The sequence below is a fragment of the Arvicanthis niloticus genome, chromosome 7 (genome assembly GCF_011762505.2).
Source record: "Arvicanthis niloticus isolate mArvNil1 chromosome 7, mArvNil1.pat.X, whole genome shotgun sequence".
Taxonomy (NCBI): Eukaryota; Metazoa; Chordata; class Mammalia; order Rodentia; family Muridae; genus Arvicanthis; species Arvicanthis niloticus.
In genome coordinates, this window is record NC_047664.1 from 71,293,276 (window position 1) to 71,311,244 (window position 17,969).

Sequence of the window (17,969 nt, forward strand, 5' to 3'; positions counted from 1 at the left end):
ATAGCTTTTGAGTTTTCCAACCACTGTCAGAAAACCTGTTATAAAAAAAAATTAAAATAGCTGTAACATCTATTTAGGATAGCTTGTGGGTATTCCAACGAAAGTCAGAAAACCTGTTAGAAAATGTTTCTATAAAAGCTCTGTTAGCTCTCCAAAACTGACCAAAGTCAGAAAACCTGCTAGAAAAATTTCTAAAAGCTTTCTGGATAACTTGTGGGTTTTTCCAAACAGAGTTAGAAAACCCTGCTAGAAAAATTGTAAAAGAGCTGTGTTCTCTCTCTCAACTGTTCTCTCTAGGTAGCTCTTACACAGATCAAAGCCCAGTGTTTTATTTACAGATTGATTCAGCCATTATCCTAAGTTCCCTTTTAATTAACCCACAAATCAGCATTTTAGGACCTTAGCCCCTTGACTCATAGAGAAGACTGCAAATATATAAATGTGTGTGTGTATGATCACACACACATTTGATCACAGCAACAGAAATGGAGGAAACTGTTTTTAGAGAAATAGGATGTGCCATATTATATTACAGCTACTACTACTGTTTACTTAAGATGTTAAATGATTTATGATATAATTTTTTAATTATTGTGAATCAAATGAATTAGAATAGGTGATCATTTAAATCTTTTCTAAAGAATTGCTACAGTATTTAATTTATCAGCCATATAAATTTAGTAGAGAAATATAGACTAAAACCAGGACCCATTTTAACTCCATAAAAAAAGAAACACTAAAGCAAAAATAATTATGAGAAAGAAAATAGTAAATATGCAAACAAAATTAAGAAATAAAAATTAAATATAGAATAGAAATTAGTAGTCACAAAGTTGATATTGATTAATAGTAAAAAAAACTAGCACAATTTTGTAATTTTAAAATGTAAAAGAAGGGAGGATAGAACTGGTTTAAATAATCAAGTCATTTATAATCCAACTTCCTGAGAATTTTTCCATCTCTGCCTTTTGACCCAATAATTGCCCTGGGTATATAAACATTGCCTATCATTATTGGTTTTATTTGTGTTATAGGTATATGAACACAGGGCCTCATACTTGCTTGACAAGTATTTTTTGTTTTGCTGAGCTAACTCACCACTGACTTGGGCCCTTCAGCTTGTTGACCATTTTGAGTTCTGTGGACTGTAACTTAGGTATTCTGTACATATTTTTTGGATAATATCCACTTATTAGTACATACCATCCATGTCCTTTTGGGTCTGAGTTATCAGGATGATATTTTCTAGGTCCTTTCATTTGCCTACAAAACTCAGGATATTCTTATTCTTAATAGCTGACTAGTATTCCATTGTATAATGAACCACATTTTCTGTATTCATTCTTCTGTTGTGGGATATCTGGGTTGTTTCCAACTTCTAGGTATCACAAACAAGGCCACTGTGAACATAGTAGAACAAATGCCCCTGTGGCATAGTGGAACATCTTTTGGTTATATTCTAGAGTGGTACTGCTGGGTCTTCAGGTAGATCTATTTCCAATTTTCTGAGGAATCACAGATTGATTTTCAGAGTGGTTATACCAGTTTGCAATCCCACCAGTGATGGATTAGTGTTCCTCTTTCTCCACATCCTGGCCAATATGTGTTGTTGCCTGAGGTTTCAATCTCAGCCATTCTGATTTGTGTAAGGTGGAGTCTCAGGGTTGTCTGGATTTGCATTTCTTGGATGACTAAGGACTTCGAACATTTCTTAAGGTGTTTTTCGGCTATTTGAAATTTCTCTGTTGTGAATTCTGGGTTTAGTTCTATACCCTATTTTTTGATTGGGTTGTTTGTTTTTTGGTAGTTAGCTTCTTGAGTTCTTTATATATTTTGGATATTAGCTCTCTTTTGGATGTGGGGTTAGTGATGATTTTTTTTTTCCCAGTCTGTAGGTTGCTGATTTGCTTTATTGGCTATGTCTTTTGCTTTTTGAAATCATTCCAGTTTCATGAGGTTCAATTTACCAATTCTTGATCTTAGAGCATGTACCATTAGAGATCTGTTTAGGAAATTTTCTCCTGTGCCAATGAGTTCAAGGCTCTTTCCCACTTTCTCTTCTATTAGATTCAGTGTGTCTGGTTTTATGTTGAGGTCCTTGATCCACTTGGACTTGAGCTTTGTGCAAGATGACAAATACGGGTCTATTTTTATTTTTATATATGCAGACAGCCAGTTAGACCAACACCATTTATTGGAGGTACTTTCTTTTTTTCATTGTATATGTTTGGTTTCTTTGTCAAAGATGGCATGCCCATAAGTTTGTGGTTTTATTTCTGGGTCTTCAATTCTATTCTATTGATCAACATGTCTGCCTCTGTACCAATACCATGCAGTTTTTATCATTATTGCTCTGTAGTAAAGCTTGAAGTCAAGGATGGTGATTCTCCCAGCCATTATTTTATTGTTAAGAATTGCTTTTGCTATTATGGTTTTTTTGCCTTTCCAGATGAATTTGAGAATTGCTCTTTCCATGTCTTTGAAGAATTGTGCTGGGATTTTGATGGGGATTGCATTGAATCTGTAGATTGCTTTTGGCAGGATGGCCATTTTTCTATGTCAATTCTGTCATCCATGAGCCTAGGAGAGCTCTCTATTTTCTGAGATCTTCTTTGATTTTTTTCTGGAGACATGAAGTTATTGTCATACAGATCTTTCACTTGTTTGGTTAGAGTTACCCCAAAACATTTTGTAATATTTGTGGCTATTGTGAATGGGGTTGTTTCACTAATTTCTTTCTCAGCCTGTTTATCATTTGTATAAAGAAAGGCTACTGATTTGTTTGAGTTAATTTTATATCCAGTCACTTTGCTGAAGTTGTTTATCAGCTGTAGAAGTTCTCTGGTATAGTTTTTGGGGTCACTTATGTATACCATCATATCATCTGCAAATAGTGATACATTTATTTCTTCTTTGCCAGTTTATATGCCCTTGATCTCTTTTTGTTGTTTTATTGTTCTAGCTAGCACTTTGAATAATATATTGAATAGATATGGGGAAAGTGGGCATCCTTGTCTTGTCTCTGATTTTAGTGGGATTGATTAAAGTATCTCTCCATTTAATTTGATATTGGCTGTTGGTGTGTTGTATATTGCTTTTATTATGTTCAGTTGTGGGCCTTGAGTTCTTGATCTCGCCAATACTTTTAACATGAAGATAAGTTGTATTTTGTCAAATATTTTTTCTGCATCTATGGAGATGGTCATGTAAATTTTTGTTCATATAGAGGATTATGTTAATGGGTTTTTGTATATTGAACTAATTTTGCATCCCTGGGATGAAGCCTACTTGATTGTGGTGAATGGTGGTTTTCATGTGTTCTTGCATTCAATTTTCAAGAATTTTATTGAGTATTTTTACATTAATATTTATAAATGAGATTGGTCTGAAGATCTCTCTTTTGATTGGGTACTTGTGTGGTTTAGGTATCAGAGTAATTGTGGCTTCATAGAATGAATTAAGTAGTGTCCCTCCTGTTTCTATTTATGGAACGGTTTGAGGACTATTGGTATCAGTTCTTCTTTGAAGGTCTGATAGAATTCTGACCTAAATCCATCTAGCCCAGGGCTTTTGTAGTTGTTGTTGTTGAGATGTTTTTAATGACTTCTATTTCCTTATGTGATATGGCCTGTTTAGATAGTTTACCTACTTTTGATTTAAATTTGGTATGCAGAATCTATCTAGAAAACCATCCATTTCATCTAGATTTTCTCAACAGAGACACTAAACGTCAGAAGATCTTGGGCATATGTCATACTGACAGACCCTAAGAGAACAAGGATGCCAGCCCAGGCTACTATACCCAAGAAAAACTCTCAATTACAATAGATGGAGAAACCAAGATATTCCATGACAACACAAAATATAAACAATATCTTTCCAGCAACCCAGTACTACAGAAAATAATAGAAGGAAAACTCCAATACACAGAGGGAACCTACACACAATAAAAAGCAAGAAATTAGTCTTCTCACAACAGCCTAAAAGAGGAAAACCACAAACACATAATTCTACCTCTAACAACAAAAATAACAGGAATCAACAACCATTTGTACTTAATATCTCTCAACATCAATGAACTCAATTCCTCAATAACATAGGCTAACAGACTGGTTATATAAACAGGACCCAGCATTTTACTGAATACAGGAAACACACCTCAGAGACAAAGACAGACATTGCCTCAGAGTAAAAGGCTAGGAAAATTTTGCAAGCAAATGGTTTCAAGAAGCATGCTAGAGTAGCAATTCTAATATCCAATAAAATAAACTTTCAACCAAAAGTTATCAAGGAGGAAGAAGGACACTACATACTCATCAAAGGAAAAAAATCCACCAAGATGAACTCTTAATTCTGAACGTCTATGTCCTGAATGCAAAAGCACCCACATTTGTAAAAGAAATGTTACAAAAGCTCACATTGAACTTCACACAATAATAGTGGGAGACTTCAACACCCCACTTTTACCAATGGTCAAATCATGAAAACAGAAACTAAACAAGGTCACAGTGAAAATAAAAAAGTTTTAAACCAAATGGATTTAACAGATATCTACAGAACATTTCACCATAAAAGAAAAGAATATACCTTCTTCTTGGTGCCTCATTGTACCTTCTCCAAAATTGAACACATAATCAGTCAGAAAACAAGTTTCAACTGATATAAGAATATTGAATTAATCCCATGCATTCTATTGGATTACCACAGATGAAAACTGGTCTTCAATAACAACAAAAACAACATAAAACCCAAATACACATGGATGCTGAACAATTCTTAATTTAGTGATAACTTGGTCATGGAAGAAAGAAAGAAAGAAATTAAAGACTTCTAGAATTCAATGAAAATGAAGTCACAACATATACAAACTTATGAGACACAATGGAAGCAGTGTTAAGAGGATGATTTATAACTGTGAGTGACTCCACAAAGAAATTAGTGAGATTAAATACTAGCAGCTTAAAAACACATCTGAAAGCTCTAGAACAAAAATGGATCAATACACCCAAGAGGAATAGATAGGAGGAAATAATTGAACTCAGGGCTGAAATCAATCAAGTAGAAACAAAGAAAACTATACAAAGAATCAACAAAACCAGGAGCTGGTTCTTTGACAAAATCAAGATATATAAACCCTTAGCCAAAATAACTAGAGGGTACAGCGAGAGTATCCAAATTAACAAAATCAGAAATTAAAATGGAAACATAACAACAGAAACTGAGGAAATTCAAAAATCTTCAGATCCTACTACTAAATCCTATACTCAACCAAAGTGGAAAATCTAGATGAAATGGACAATTTTCTAGACAAGTACCAGATACCAAAGTTAAATCAGGATCAGATGAACAATCTAAACATTTCCAAAATACCTAAAAGATAGAATGAGTCATTAAAAGTCTCCCAATCACAAAACAAACAAACAAACAAAACAAAACAAAACAAAACAAAAAAACACTCAGGGACAGATGGATTTAGTACAGAATTCTATCAAACCTTAAAGAAGATTTAATTCTAATACTTTTCAAACTATTTCACAAAATAGAAAAGGAAGAAACACTACCCAGTTCATTCTATTAAGCCACAGTTACACTGATATCTAAACCACACAAACACCCAGCAGAGAAATAGAACTTCAGACAAATTTTCCTTATGAATGTTGATACAAAAATGCTCAATAAAATTTTCACAAACTGAACCCCAGAACACATCAAAATGATCATTCAGCATGATCAAATAGTCTTGATCCTAGGGATACAGTGATGGTTCACTTTGGAAAATCCTTCAACATAGGCTACTAAATAAACAAACTCAAAGGAAAAACAAAAAGATGGTCATCTTATTAGATGTTTAAAAAGCCTGTGACAAAGTACAACATCCCTTCATGTATAAAGTGTTGAAGAGATGAGGAATTAAAAGCAGAAGGATGGAACTAGAAAATGTTATTCTGATTGAGGTAACCCAGTCACAAATGTATGTACTCAGTGAGAAGTGAATATTAGCCCAAAGCTCAGAACACGCATGATTCAGCCCACAAACTATATGGAGTTTAAAAGGAAGGAATACCAAAGTATAGATGCTTCAATCCTACATATAAAGGGGGACAAAACAATCACAGGAGGTTGAGGGAGGGAAGGACCTGGGAGGTAGAGAGAAGAAAAGAGGCAGGATCAGTTACTGGAAGGGTCAAGAGAGTAGTACAGAGGATTAGGAAATTGAATAGAAACATGGAGCAGTGGGAGATGGGGAAGTGGGGGTAACCACTAGAATGTCCCAGACTCCAAAGAAGCTAGAGACTCACAGAACCCAATGATGACAACTTTAGCCTAAATATGCAACAAAGGGGAGAGAGAACCTGTAGAGACCACCTCCAGTAAGTAGGCATAACCCCCAATTGAAGGATGGAGCCACACACACATCTCAAAAATTTTAACCATGAAATGCTCCTGTCCAATGGAAAGACAGGGACCAAAAAATGGAAGAGCGACTGAAGGAAAGGCCATCCAGAGACAGTCCCACCTAGGGATCCATCCCATCTGGAGACAGCAAATCCTCGCACTACTGCAAGGATATTGCAAGAAGTGCTAGCTTTCAGGATCCTGGTATGGCTGTTCCCTGAGAGAGGTTCTACCAGTACCCGACTAAGACAGATGCAGATATTCACAGCCAAACATTGGACTGAGCCTAGGAACCCCAATGGAAGAGTTAGGGGAAGGACTAAATGAACTGAAGGGGATTGTAACCCCATAAGAAGAACAATATTAACTAACTGGACCACCCAGAGGTCCCAGGGAATAAAACACCAACCAAAGAATATACTTGAAGGGATCCATGTCTCCAGATACATATGTAGCAGAGGATGGCCTTATCTGACATCAATGGGAGGGAGGCCCTTGTTCCTGTAGAGACTTGATTTGCCAGTATAGGGGGAATGCAAGAGCTGTGAGGCAGGAGTGGATGAATGGGTGGAGAAAAACCCTCATAGAGTCAAAGGGGAGGGGATAAATGGGGGATGGGATTAGGGTTTGTAGAGAGGTAACCAGGAAGGCAGATATCATTTGAAACATAGATGAATAACATATTTAATAAAAAAGAATGTTATGAATGTTAGATTTTTTATGCATCTTATTTTGCTTTTCCTAGAGAATGCCACCAGATCACTTGATAAGAAATATGCATCTGCTTCCTAAAGATGTGAACCCATGAGTGTTCAAACTTATGAGTTAAAGAGGGATGTGTGACATAAGCAAAAGAAAAGAGCTATCTGGTACAGCTAAGAGAGGAAGAATGAAGCTAGCTCTTATTGTACTTGAATTTACAGTAGGGAAACTATTGTGAATCTAACTTTGGCCATTTCTATAATAGTTGAGAAAGTGCATTGATTTTGTTTATTAGCTTGAGATTCCATGTAGTTACTTATAATTGAAATCATATTGGATCATAGGTTTAGCAAAGAAAAATGAATTTATTCAATGTCATATTTCAATCAAATTTTATTTGCATATTTGAATATTGATACAATTATATAATATGTGTGTGTGTATGTGTATTTTTTCATTACTTAGAATAATAGAGAAAATAATGATGTTTACTAGGCAGAGTCAGGATATTTAAAGCCAAAAATCGTAAGAAAGTATAGATTGAATATGTGTTTCTATAATTCCATATACTGGAAATGTAGAAATTAGATAAAACCACTTATTTTAGCAATTTAAAGTCTCATTCTAATGGATTAAAGAAGCATCCCAGACATACAAAAGTACATGAGATTTATTTTTATATATTTAGTCAAGAGCCTTCACTCCAGCCTTTATATTGAAGCCTGTCTAAACATCAAATCAAAAATATTTTTCCCAAAGCTGAGCAACCTTTTAGATGTTATATTTGCATTCCACAGAGATTAGTGAAGAAACCTTGGGATTTTTTTTTTTTTTTTGAGCATTTTGTGAAGACTGTTTTGAAGGGCCCAGTGTGCACCACCATATTTCAGGTGACATATCTCACACTCTGTCATGAATTAAACATCACATTATTCCCACTTAATTAAATATCACAAATGTGCCCACATTATCATGATGCATTCAGTGAACTTACTTGGACAGTTTGCTATGTGGTCAGAAAAAAACAAAAAAAAAAAAAAAAAAAAAAAAGTGTCACCAAGTCAAAATTAATTCTGTTCTTTATCTCTCCAGAGAGTGTAATAAGAACAGACCTCCTCAAAACATTGGAAAGCCTCTGTTATGACATGTTGTCAGCATCATTCATTAAATAGTAATGAACAAATAGTAATGAGATAGTAATGAATGCTATCTTAATGTTAATGGCTATATTGAATCAGTGACAACGACAGTCTACAAATGTCTCTTTCATGTTTACTCAAGTTTGTAAGATACCAAATCTGATTTTACAGGATAAGAAACACAAAATTAGTTTAAATTGTATGTTTTAATTTTATATTATTTTATATTACTACTAAGACTATTACATATGAAATAATATTTAAGATTAGTTTAATATTTTATTTTGTTCTTAAGACTCTATAGAATATAAATCTCAGGGTAATAAGTGTGTCATTTATAGCTATTATTTTAAAACCATGCTTATTCAATCATAAATCAAATAGATAAATACAAATATCTTAGACAAATTAAGTTTTGTGTCCCTGTTTGTTAGCTTAGGCATCGAGACTACATCAACCATCACAAACCACTGATAGAAATAAATTTTTGAAAAAAAAATAGGTAAGTGCAAACAGACAAGTTTGCATTTATTTACTTTGTTCTCTCCTTGAAGTTGTACAGTTTGATAATCACATGCAAATACATGTTATTCATTTGAGGGGAAACAGATGGTGAGATCATGAACTAAATTTTATCATATTTATCTTCTCTTACATAATAGTTTTTCTTAAAATGAAATCAGAAATAAAAATTTTCTTCTGCTAATGAAGACTGACTTGAACCAATTTTGTGAACCTAAAATCACGTGACAATTTTACTTTCATCTATAATATGCAATTATAAGCAAACCATTGTTTGAGTGCCACAATATGACTCTGATATTTACAAGAGCAAAACACAGCTCTGAAATGTAAATTTGTATAAGCAGTGTAGGCCTAGAGTTTTCAAAACCTACTTTTAATAAGGGTACTTAATGCTTTAACCTCCCTTCTAGAACACCACCCACCAGAGGGAGTGGAACAGAAAGTTTAATAGAGCAAAAGAAGATGTGGACCTCTTTAGAAATAGTTCTTTGGATTGAATCCAATCTGTGTTGTTGAATCTGCAACAGCAGGTTGATCCTGAAGAAGTAAGGCTCTGTCAATGGGGTAGAGTCCAAGGAAGCAGCAAGAAGCTGTCAGAAATGCTTTAGTAACTTTTCTTTATATGAAGTCACAATAAACAATGACCAGCTGAGATTGGCAAGGTGAACCAATACAATACAACATTGTCAGCAAAGACCAACATCAGCCAAGACCAAAAATGACCAGCAAAGAATGGCAAGGTGAAGCAGTACCAAACAGGGTCACCCACTATCTGTTGTGGGTGACCACATTTTCCAAACATCACATAGTCTCTCAAACTTCCACTCTAGCAAAATATCACATGCCCTTTTCCCAGACTGCTTCCTGTAACATACCACACGTTTGTTCTCAGTAAAACACCCTCCCACATGTCTGCTTCAACATAAACACTCTCCCACATGACAGTTTCCAGAACATCATCACATGAGTCTCCAAAGAATTCAGAAATTTCTACTTCTAAGCAGTTTCCACCTTAGGCACATAAATATATTTGTTCTCCTCTTAGAATAACTGCCTAGAAATAGAATAGCTGTTCGATATTCCATTGCCATTGGGAGTATCTCACAAACTACAATAAAAAAGTGGTTTGTACAAAAAAAATAGTATATATCTTTCTGGGAACTATTGAAAGTTTTTTATTTTGATATACTCATTGAACAATGGTATTAATTTATTCATACAGTTTTGTCTTCCTTGTTCTTATTATAGGATTTCAAAAGACAAAAAGAAGAAAACAAAATCTACATAATTATCTTTAATTTCTAAAGGGATATTGAAATATGCAGTTGATCTAAAGACATAAAGCCCCTGCAATGAAGGACCAGACAGTCATTCTGGCCACACAAAGTCTAGAGTTTGTACTATAAATACAGTGGAGTGGCTTATTTTAACAAACATGTGGCTCTGTGGATGTCTATGTGCCATGAAGAAATCTTTTTATTCCTATCCCTATGATGGTAACATTATGAAGTAATATTTTAGGATGTTGAAAGAGGCAGAGTCTTGTATAATTTCTCTCAGACTTCAAATTAATAACGGAAAATGAAAAGAATCATAACACAACACTAAATACAAATGCAAACACATACATACATCAGATTAAACAAATACAATAAATAACCAATATCTTTACAAAATAGTGTGTGTGTGTGTGTGTGTGTGTGTGTGTGTGTGTGTGCAATGCATGCCTACTGTGTTTCTTTGTGATGGCATGGCTGCATATGCTTATATTACACCCCACACATGGTGGTCAGAAGATAACCTGATGTGTTACATTTACCTTTCAATTTGAAAAAGGATCTCTTGTTGGTCACCACCATTAACAGCATGTCACCTGTCTCTCTTGCTCTGAGAATTCTATATCAACCTCTCAACATGTGTGGCTTTATTTGGGTTTCAGGATCTGAACCATAGTTCTCATGAGTTCATGAAATGCTCTTTACCCACTGAACCATCTCAGAAGCCAAAACAAAAACATTTAAACATACTGTTTGAGAATGAAATGAAAAAACTGTGTCCTAGCCACTGTCCTTCAGAAGTTTGCATAAGTGAATTCCATCCTTATACATGTTTTACACATTATCTTCCAAATAGTCATGTGGACATCTGTTTCCTTTGTTCTCCCTTTTTTTTTTCAATATATCTACTCATTGGATATATCATTGCCTTTATGGAATCTTAAATATTTTCAATCATCGTTTTCTTTCATTTATCTGTACTGCATAGTTGTCAAATAGGTATTTATTCATGCCCAAAGATCATCAAGGCATTATAGCATTCTGAGTAATGCTCTTCAAAAAAAATCCTACAGTTCTGTGTTGAATATGATAAATATTCATTACAAGTACCACGGTAAAGCATTTTCAGCATCTTTCTTTACCTTTCTCATGGTGAAGACCAATAGGCTATTTAGCCTAAACATCAACATTCCTTTTTGAAACAGCTACAGGAAATGCTCTTGTTGCAGTTTTCACAAAACTACAAACACTAGATCAACCACTGAGTATGTTAATCATCTCATGTACTGTAGGTCTGCTTCCTCCATTTTGACTCAGCAATAGACCTATGGCTATGTCAGCAATGTTCAGAAATACTTTCCTAATTTCTTTTTCCCAAACTGCTTAGTTTTTCGTTTTTTCTTTTATTGAAGAAATGTTTTTATACAACATAGTTTGATTATAGTTCTCCCTCCCCAAACTCCTATGGGATTCCCCACACTTTCCCTTTCATTTGAATCCACACACTTTCTGTTTTTTTTTTTTTTTTTTTTTCCTGGAAAAAAATAACAGATATCTAAAAAATCATAATAAAATAATAAAATGTACTAAATTAAAAAGAAACCTGAATTAGATAAGACAAACAAAAGAAAAAGAGGCGAAGGCCAAGCATGAGATATTCATGCAGATGTAGAGAGACACATGTTCATACACATTAGACTCTTCTAATAACACAAAACTATAAGCCATAACGTGTAAACAATGGAGGTATGTACATATACTTTTCTCCCCCTCTCTCTTACACACACACACACATACACACATGCCTTGTCAATAACTTATAAGAGTAAGAATATCCAAAATACTACTAAGTTCATTTTGTGTTGACTAACACTAAGAATAGGGTTTGGCCTTAATAGAAGTTTTGAAAATGTTGGAGAGAAATGATTTTTCATTTGTGATTGGTTATAAATCAGACATAGCTTGTAGGTTGGCAATGAGGGAGGGTGGCTTTGTCTACTTCTCTAAGTTCTGGTACCCCATCTGGCACAGACTAATGCTGGCTATATGCATACTTCCATAGTCTCCATGAGTTCATATGTTTTGGTCCTGTTATGTTCAGATGGGTGTATATTCTTAGTGTCTTCCCATCTTGTTTAACTTTTATAATATTTTTGTCTCCTTTTCTGCAGGGTTCCCTAAGCCCTAATGAAAGATATTTGATGAAGTTCTTATTTACAACTAAATGCTACAAATTCTCTCTTTCTCTGTGTGTCTCTGTTTGTTTCTCTGTCTCTGTCTTTTTCTCTCTGTCTCTCTCTCTCTGTCTCTCTCTCTGTCTCTCTCTGTCTCTCTCTGTCTCTCTCTGTCTCTCTCTGTCTCTCTCTCTCTCTCTCTCTCTCTCTCTCTCTCTCTCTCCCCCCCCTCATTGTCCAGCTGAAGATCTCTGTATTTGTTTTCATCTATGGTGTAACGAAGTTTTTATGATTGTTGGCTGAGTAAAAACGGATCTAAGTGTATAACAGAATATTATGACTTATTATTATTCATTTAATGCTCACGTTCCTTTAACAAAACAGTAGTATTTGTTCCCTCTTGGGTTGCTAGATTCTCTGGTCCCCTTCTTGGCCACCAGAGGATGTGAGGTTTTTGTTTATCTTTCTTCTTTGGTATTGTGCGAAGTATCTTCAAGTATTATGGGCACTAGTCCATAGAAGTGGGAGCTCTAGATAGGCACTAGCTTGACATCTTCATATTCAGTGAGTTGTATAGATGTCTTCAGGGCGTTACTCTCAATTTGTGGAGAGCACCAAAATAGCTTAGGTAATGATCTTGGTTGTTTGAGGGTTCCTGGAGCTTAGGAACTAAGAACAAAAATTAATGAATGAGATCTTAAGATACTGACATGCTTCTGTACAACAAAGGACACTGTCATTCAAAGCAGCAGACTACAGAACAGAATTTTTTTTACCAGCTATATATCTATAGACTACTAATATTGAAAATATATAAAGAACTAAAAAAAAAAAATTTCATCATCTGGGAGTGAAGTAAATCAGGCCCAGACAGACAAATAAGGTATGTATTCACTTACATGTGAATGTTAGCTTTTAAGTCTTTGATAAGCAGGCTTTAATTTATATAACCACAAAGTTAGTATACAGAAAGGGAATAGGGGGGGAATCTGGATCTCCTTAGAAAAGTGAAATAGAGTAGACAGTTATAAATGAATGGTGGCAAAAAAAAAGTAAAAAAGTAAATAAAATTAAAAAAAAAAAATGTAGGCCGTGCGGTAGTGGTGGCGCAAGCCTTTAATCCCAGCACTTGGGAGGCAGAGGCAGGCGGATTTCTGAGTTCGAGGCCAGCCTGGTCTACAGAGTGAGTTCCAGGACAGCCAGGGCTATACAGAGAAACCCTGTCTCGAAAACACCAAAAAAAAAAAAAAAAAAAAAAAAAAAAAAAAAAAAAAAAAAAGAATGGTGGCAGGGAACAGAGGATCAAATGGAGAAAAGGAAGGAAGAAATGGGAGAGGAAGAGGACATTGAGAGATTTTATGTGAAAAATAATACAATAGAAGTATCTTAAAATTTACACATCAAAATGAAATTGCCAAATAATTGGAAATACAGACCAAAATGTACATCTCTAGCCACTAAATGAAGTGCATGGAACTGGTTACATTTAATTGAGTTATTTGCCAAAAATGCCTTTTCCAATGAAACAGGGGAATGTTGGCATGTTTTGTCCTACTTTCTTCAGTCTATACAGACTGTTTGGAAATTAATTTAACTATAGTCACCATAAAATTTCCCCATATATGCCAGAAAAATGTAGTTGAAGTAAAGGAAACATTATCTAATTTAAAACTCCTCCATCATAACTACCACATAGTAATAGTATCAGATGAGAAAACTCAATAAGACCAGAAAAACCAATAATCAGAGTTCTGGACTATAAACCAAATATGAGGTCAAATTTTTTATATTAAATCAGGCTCATTTGTAAAATACCCAGCAACAGTATTTTATATGAATATTATAATATAGATGTTATAATATAGTGAGGTGATGAATATTAAAAATTAGATAATAATGAAAACTTTAAAATGATATAAACATAGAAAAATATCAAAGACTAACACACATAAGTAATTTGGCCAAAATATGTAAAATAATCAATTTCCTAAAAGCAAGATGCTAATATTTTATATTACTCAGCCTCCTCTAGATGATTACAATTGACTGGATGTATATGTCTAGTTAAATAAAGGGCATTTATTAGCATAATTTAGAAGCAATTGTCTAGCTAGACCAACAATAACTGTCTTCAAATAGAAAAGGCAAATTTGAGTAGTTGTTTAATCCATGAGGCTGAATGTCTGAGCAGTTCTAATCTGCTATTGGAATCCTGCAGGATTCCTAGAGTTGCTGGTCTTCTGTCAACTTAGGCATCACAAAAGAAGAGGTTTTAGTACTAGTGAGGGGGTAACTTATCAACATAATACAGAAGTTTGCTAGAGTGAGAGAGCAAGAATGCAAAAAGGCAAAGATTCCCTCTTCCATATCATTTAAAAATATTTTGAGACAATAGTATTATTACACAATTTCTCCTTTATTCTTCTGAATCCTTCTCTTTCCAATTCATAAGCCCTGTTTCCAATTTGTTGTTAAATGCATACATCATTCCTAAATGCCTAAAACCACAATACAAATGTATAATGTTGCTTGTAGGTGTGTTACTGTTTTTATCTGTGCAGCCACTACATAGAAAGTCCTGTCTTTAAAGTAGATTTGTGGACCTTCTGTCCTGAAATAATTCAATCAAGAAAATGCCTCACAGGTTTGCTCAAACACTTGGATTTTATTTCATTCCACCTATAGTCAAGTTGACACCAAGATTAACCATTGACACTCATATACGCATACTAAAATAGTATTTAAATAAACAAATTATGCATCAGAAATCCAAAGGTATTATTAAAACGGAGATTCTAATGAGTCATTTGATGGTAACTGCTAGTTTTATAGTATCAATCTCAGAAATTCTATTGTGCATAATAATACATTGCAATCTTTCAAAGAAGATAGATATTAAGGTCACAATACAAATTAATTCATATCAAATGGATGTATGTAGTGTCGTGAAGCTGTCAGTCAAGGATTTGTCTAGACAAACAGAAAAAAATAAGAAGTAAAGTTAACTTTAAAAACTTCATCTGGGTTTAAGAAAAAAGAAATAGAGCTGCAATCTAAATCCAAAATTCACTGACAACATTGGAGAAAGACAGAGTAAACAGAGAAAGAGTGACATTGCTTACAGAATCCTTGAGACACATTTCAAAACCATGAGTGGAATTAGATTGCTACTCATTAATTCAGCATTTAAAGATGATAATTCATTTGAGTGTTCCCAAAAGCATTGTAGGAGTTGAGGATGTACAGGACATGAGAGGAGCTGCAGGGAGGAAAGGGGAAGTGATGTAATTAAATTTTAATTGAAATGCAAGTAAATAAAATTGAATCACAGTTTATGATGAAAGTATCTAAATTACAAAATAATGATTGATGTTTCCTTTTAGATGTCTATAATGTTCAAGAAATGTAGAAATAAAAATTCTATAGTAGAGCAGGGAATTAGTTAATTCACGTACCACAGTATTCATTTATGTTTTATTCTAGGTATATAATCAAATGATTTATAAAATCAGAAGTATTTTCTGTGAGTATTAGAGTATATCTTATATTCTTTAATTTTAATTGTGTGTGTGTGTGTGTGTGTATTCATGTGGGTGTAGGCACATGAGTGCTGGTGCCTACAGACTCCAGAAGGTGTCAAATACCCTGGAGCTCAAGTTATAGGTGATACAGGACCCACCAATATGGGTGCTAAGCTAATGCTGAAGCAGAAGAGAGGAAGAAGAAGGTAGGAAGCTACTGAAGGTCCTCTTCAAAACCAGGAAGTACTCTTAACCTCCAAGTCATCTCTTTAGCCCCTACAGTGTATAACTTACAGAAACGTCATCCTTTATCATTTCAGCATGTAAGCAAACACAGCACCAGTTTTGTTTTTATTCTTAGAAGATGGTTTGGCTTTATAGTTCTACCTGTCCTGAAACTCACAATGTAGACCAGACATGCCCTGAGTCACAGTCTGCTCTCTCTACCTCCATCATGATGAGATAAAAGGTATGTGTTTCTATGAACCTCTTCCCTTTTAAAAATAAGCACACAGACAAAAAAAAAAAAAAAAAAAAAAAAAAAAAAAAAAAAAAAAAAAAAAAAAAAAAAAAAACTGAGTTGGAAAATTGCATATATTTTCCCCTTAGTTTTCAGGTAGAAGAATTATGCCAAACAAGAAAGTGGGCCTAAGGATATAGAAGAAAAAAAACCTAAGTTAAGTTTACTACATGTTGTCTCAAACCAAAGTAAAAAATATAACATCTGTTTTTCCCTTACTGTTTATCAGTTCATCAATTTCACCAATTTATTTCATTTATGTATTAATAGCAGGTATGATCCAAACTATACACATATTCTATTATAACATAGAAAATGGGAATGGCAAATTTGACCTAAAAGTATTATTGATACCTTGAGTGTTATATAAAAATCCTCCGTATAATTCAAACATAAATTTCAAGGATGATAAAGAAAAATGCTTCTCAATAGTTCAATTTATTTGATATCATCACAAATATACATCACAAAAATATGTGAAGTTATTCATAAATAAGACTGCTATATATTCAAGTTCTTATTTCCTGTAGCATTCTGTTCCAAGTAAAACTGATTTAATTTTCTCTTAATTTTACTTCACATTGTTATATGAATTAGTTTACATTAGTAAATTTGCAAAGTTAAAGGTGAAAAAGGAAAGTTTGCAATTTTCATATACACTTAACTCAAATGCATAAGGATCTTTAACCAAACTATGAAAAAGTCTTTTTAGTAACCTGAGGTCAATGAATTAGAAAGTAGAACAGACACTTGGCTGTGTATTTGATAAGGCAGGTATTTATATTTCAAGTCACAATCTAATGGCACACAGGGCAGTAATGTGTTATTGGCACAGAACTTTTTATTCAATAAACCATAACTTCTGAAAACAGCCTTTTCCTCCAGGTGGAATGCTTCTGTCAAAAGTTGTTAGCTCTTACTTTAAAAACATGCATTCTACAAAATTGGAAAATCTAAAAGATATGGACCAGTTGGGATTAGATAACACTGACAAATGTTTAAAAGTTAAATACAAATCAGATAAACAATCTAAATAGACCTATAACCCCTGAGGAAGGAGAAGCAGTCATTAAAAGACTCTCAACCAAAAACAATAATGACAAAAACAAAACAAAACAAAAGAAACTACCAAGGCCAGATGGTTTTAACATACAATTCTACCAGACTTTCAAAGAAATAAAGCCAATACTCCTCTAATTATTCCAGAAAATAGGAACAGAAGGACAATTTCCAAATTTATTTCATGAGGGCACAGTTATCCTGATATCTAAACCCCACAAAGATTCACAAAGTCAAAATTGATGCAAGAATACAAAGAAACTGAGTGAGTGAACAGGTCTAAAACTCATCCACCATGATCAAATAGGCTTCATGCCAGATGTGCAGTATTGGTTCAACATGAAAATGTATCAATATAATCCACCTCATAAACTGAAAGAAAATACAAAAGCGTGATTCTTTCAATAGATACTGAAAAGTCTTTTACAAAATTCAACACCCCTTCAAGATAATAGTCTTGGAGAGATCAGGAATACACGACACATACCTAAACATAATAAAGGCAATACAAATCAAGCCAATAGCCAACATCAAATATAATGGATAAAAACTTACAGCAATTCCACTAAAATGAGGAACAAGACAAGGCTATCCACTCTCTCCATAAAGTACAGGCTAACCATGCTACAAAACACAGAGCCAAAGGTAACTAACAA

At 34.0% G+C, this 17,969-nt stretch overlaps 1 non-coding gene across 1 annotated transcript; it reads right to left on the bottom strand.

Moving 5' to 3' along the window:
* Positions 1-213: 213 nt before the first annotated feature.
* Positions 214-278, bottom strand: LOC117713271 (U7 small nuclear RNA). Its single transcript, XR_004607435.1, has one exon. It is a non-coding gene; the product is annotated as a U7 small nuclear RNA (small nuclear RNA).
* Between the last annotated feature and the right edge of the window lie 17,691 nt (positions 279-17,969).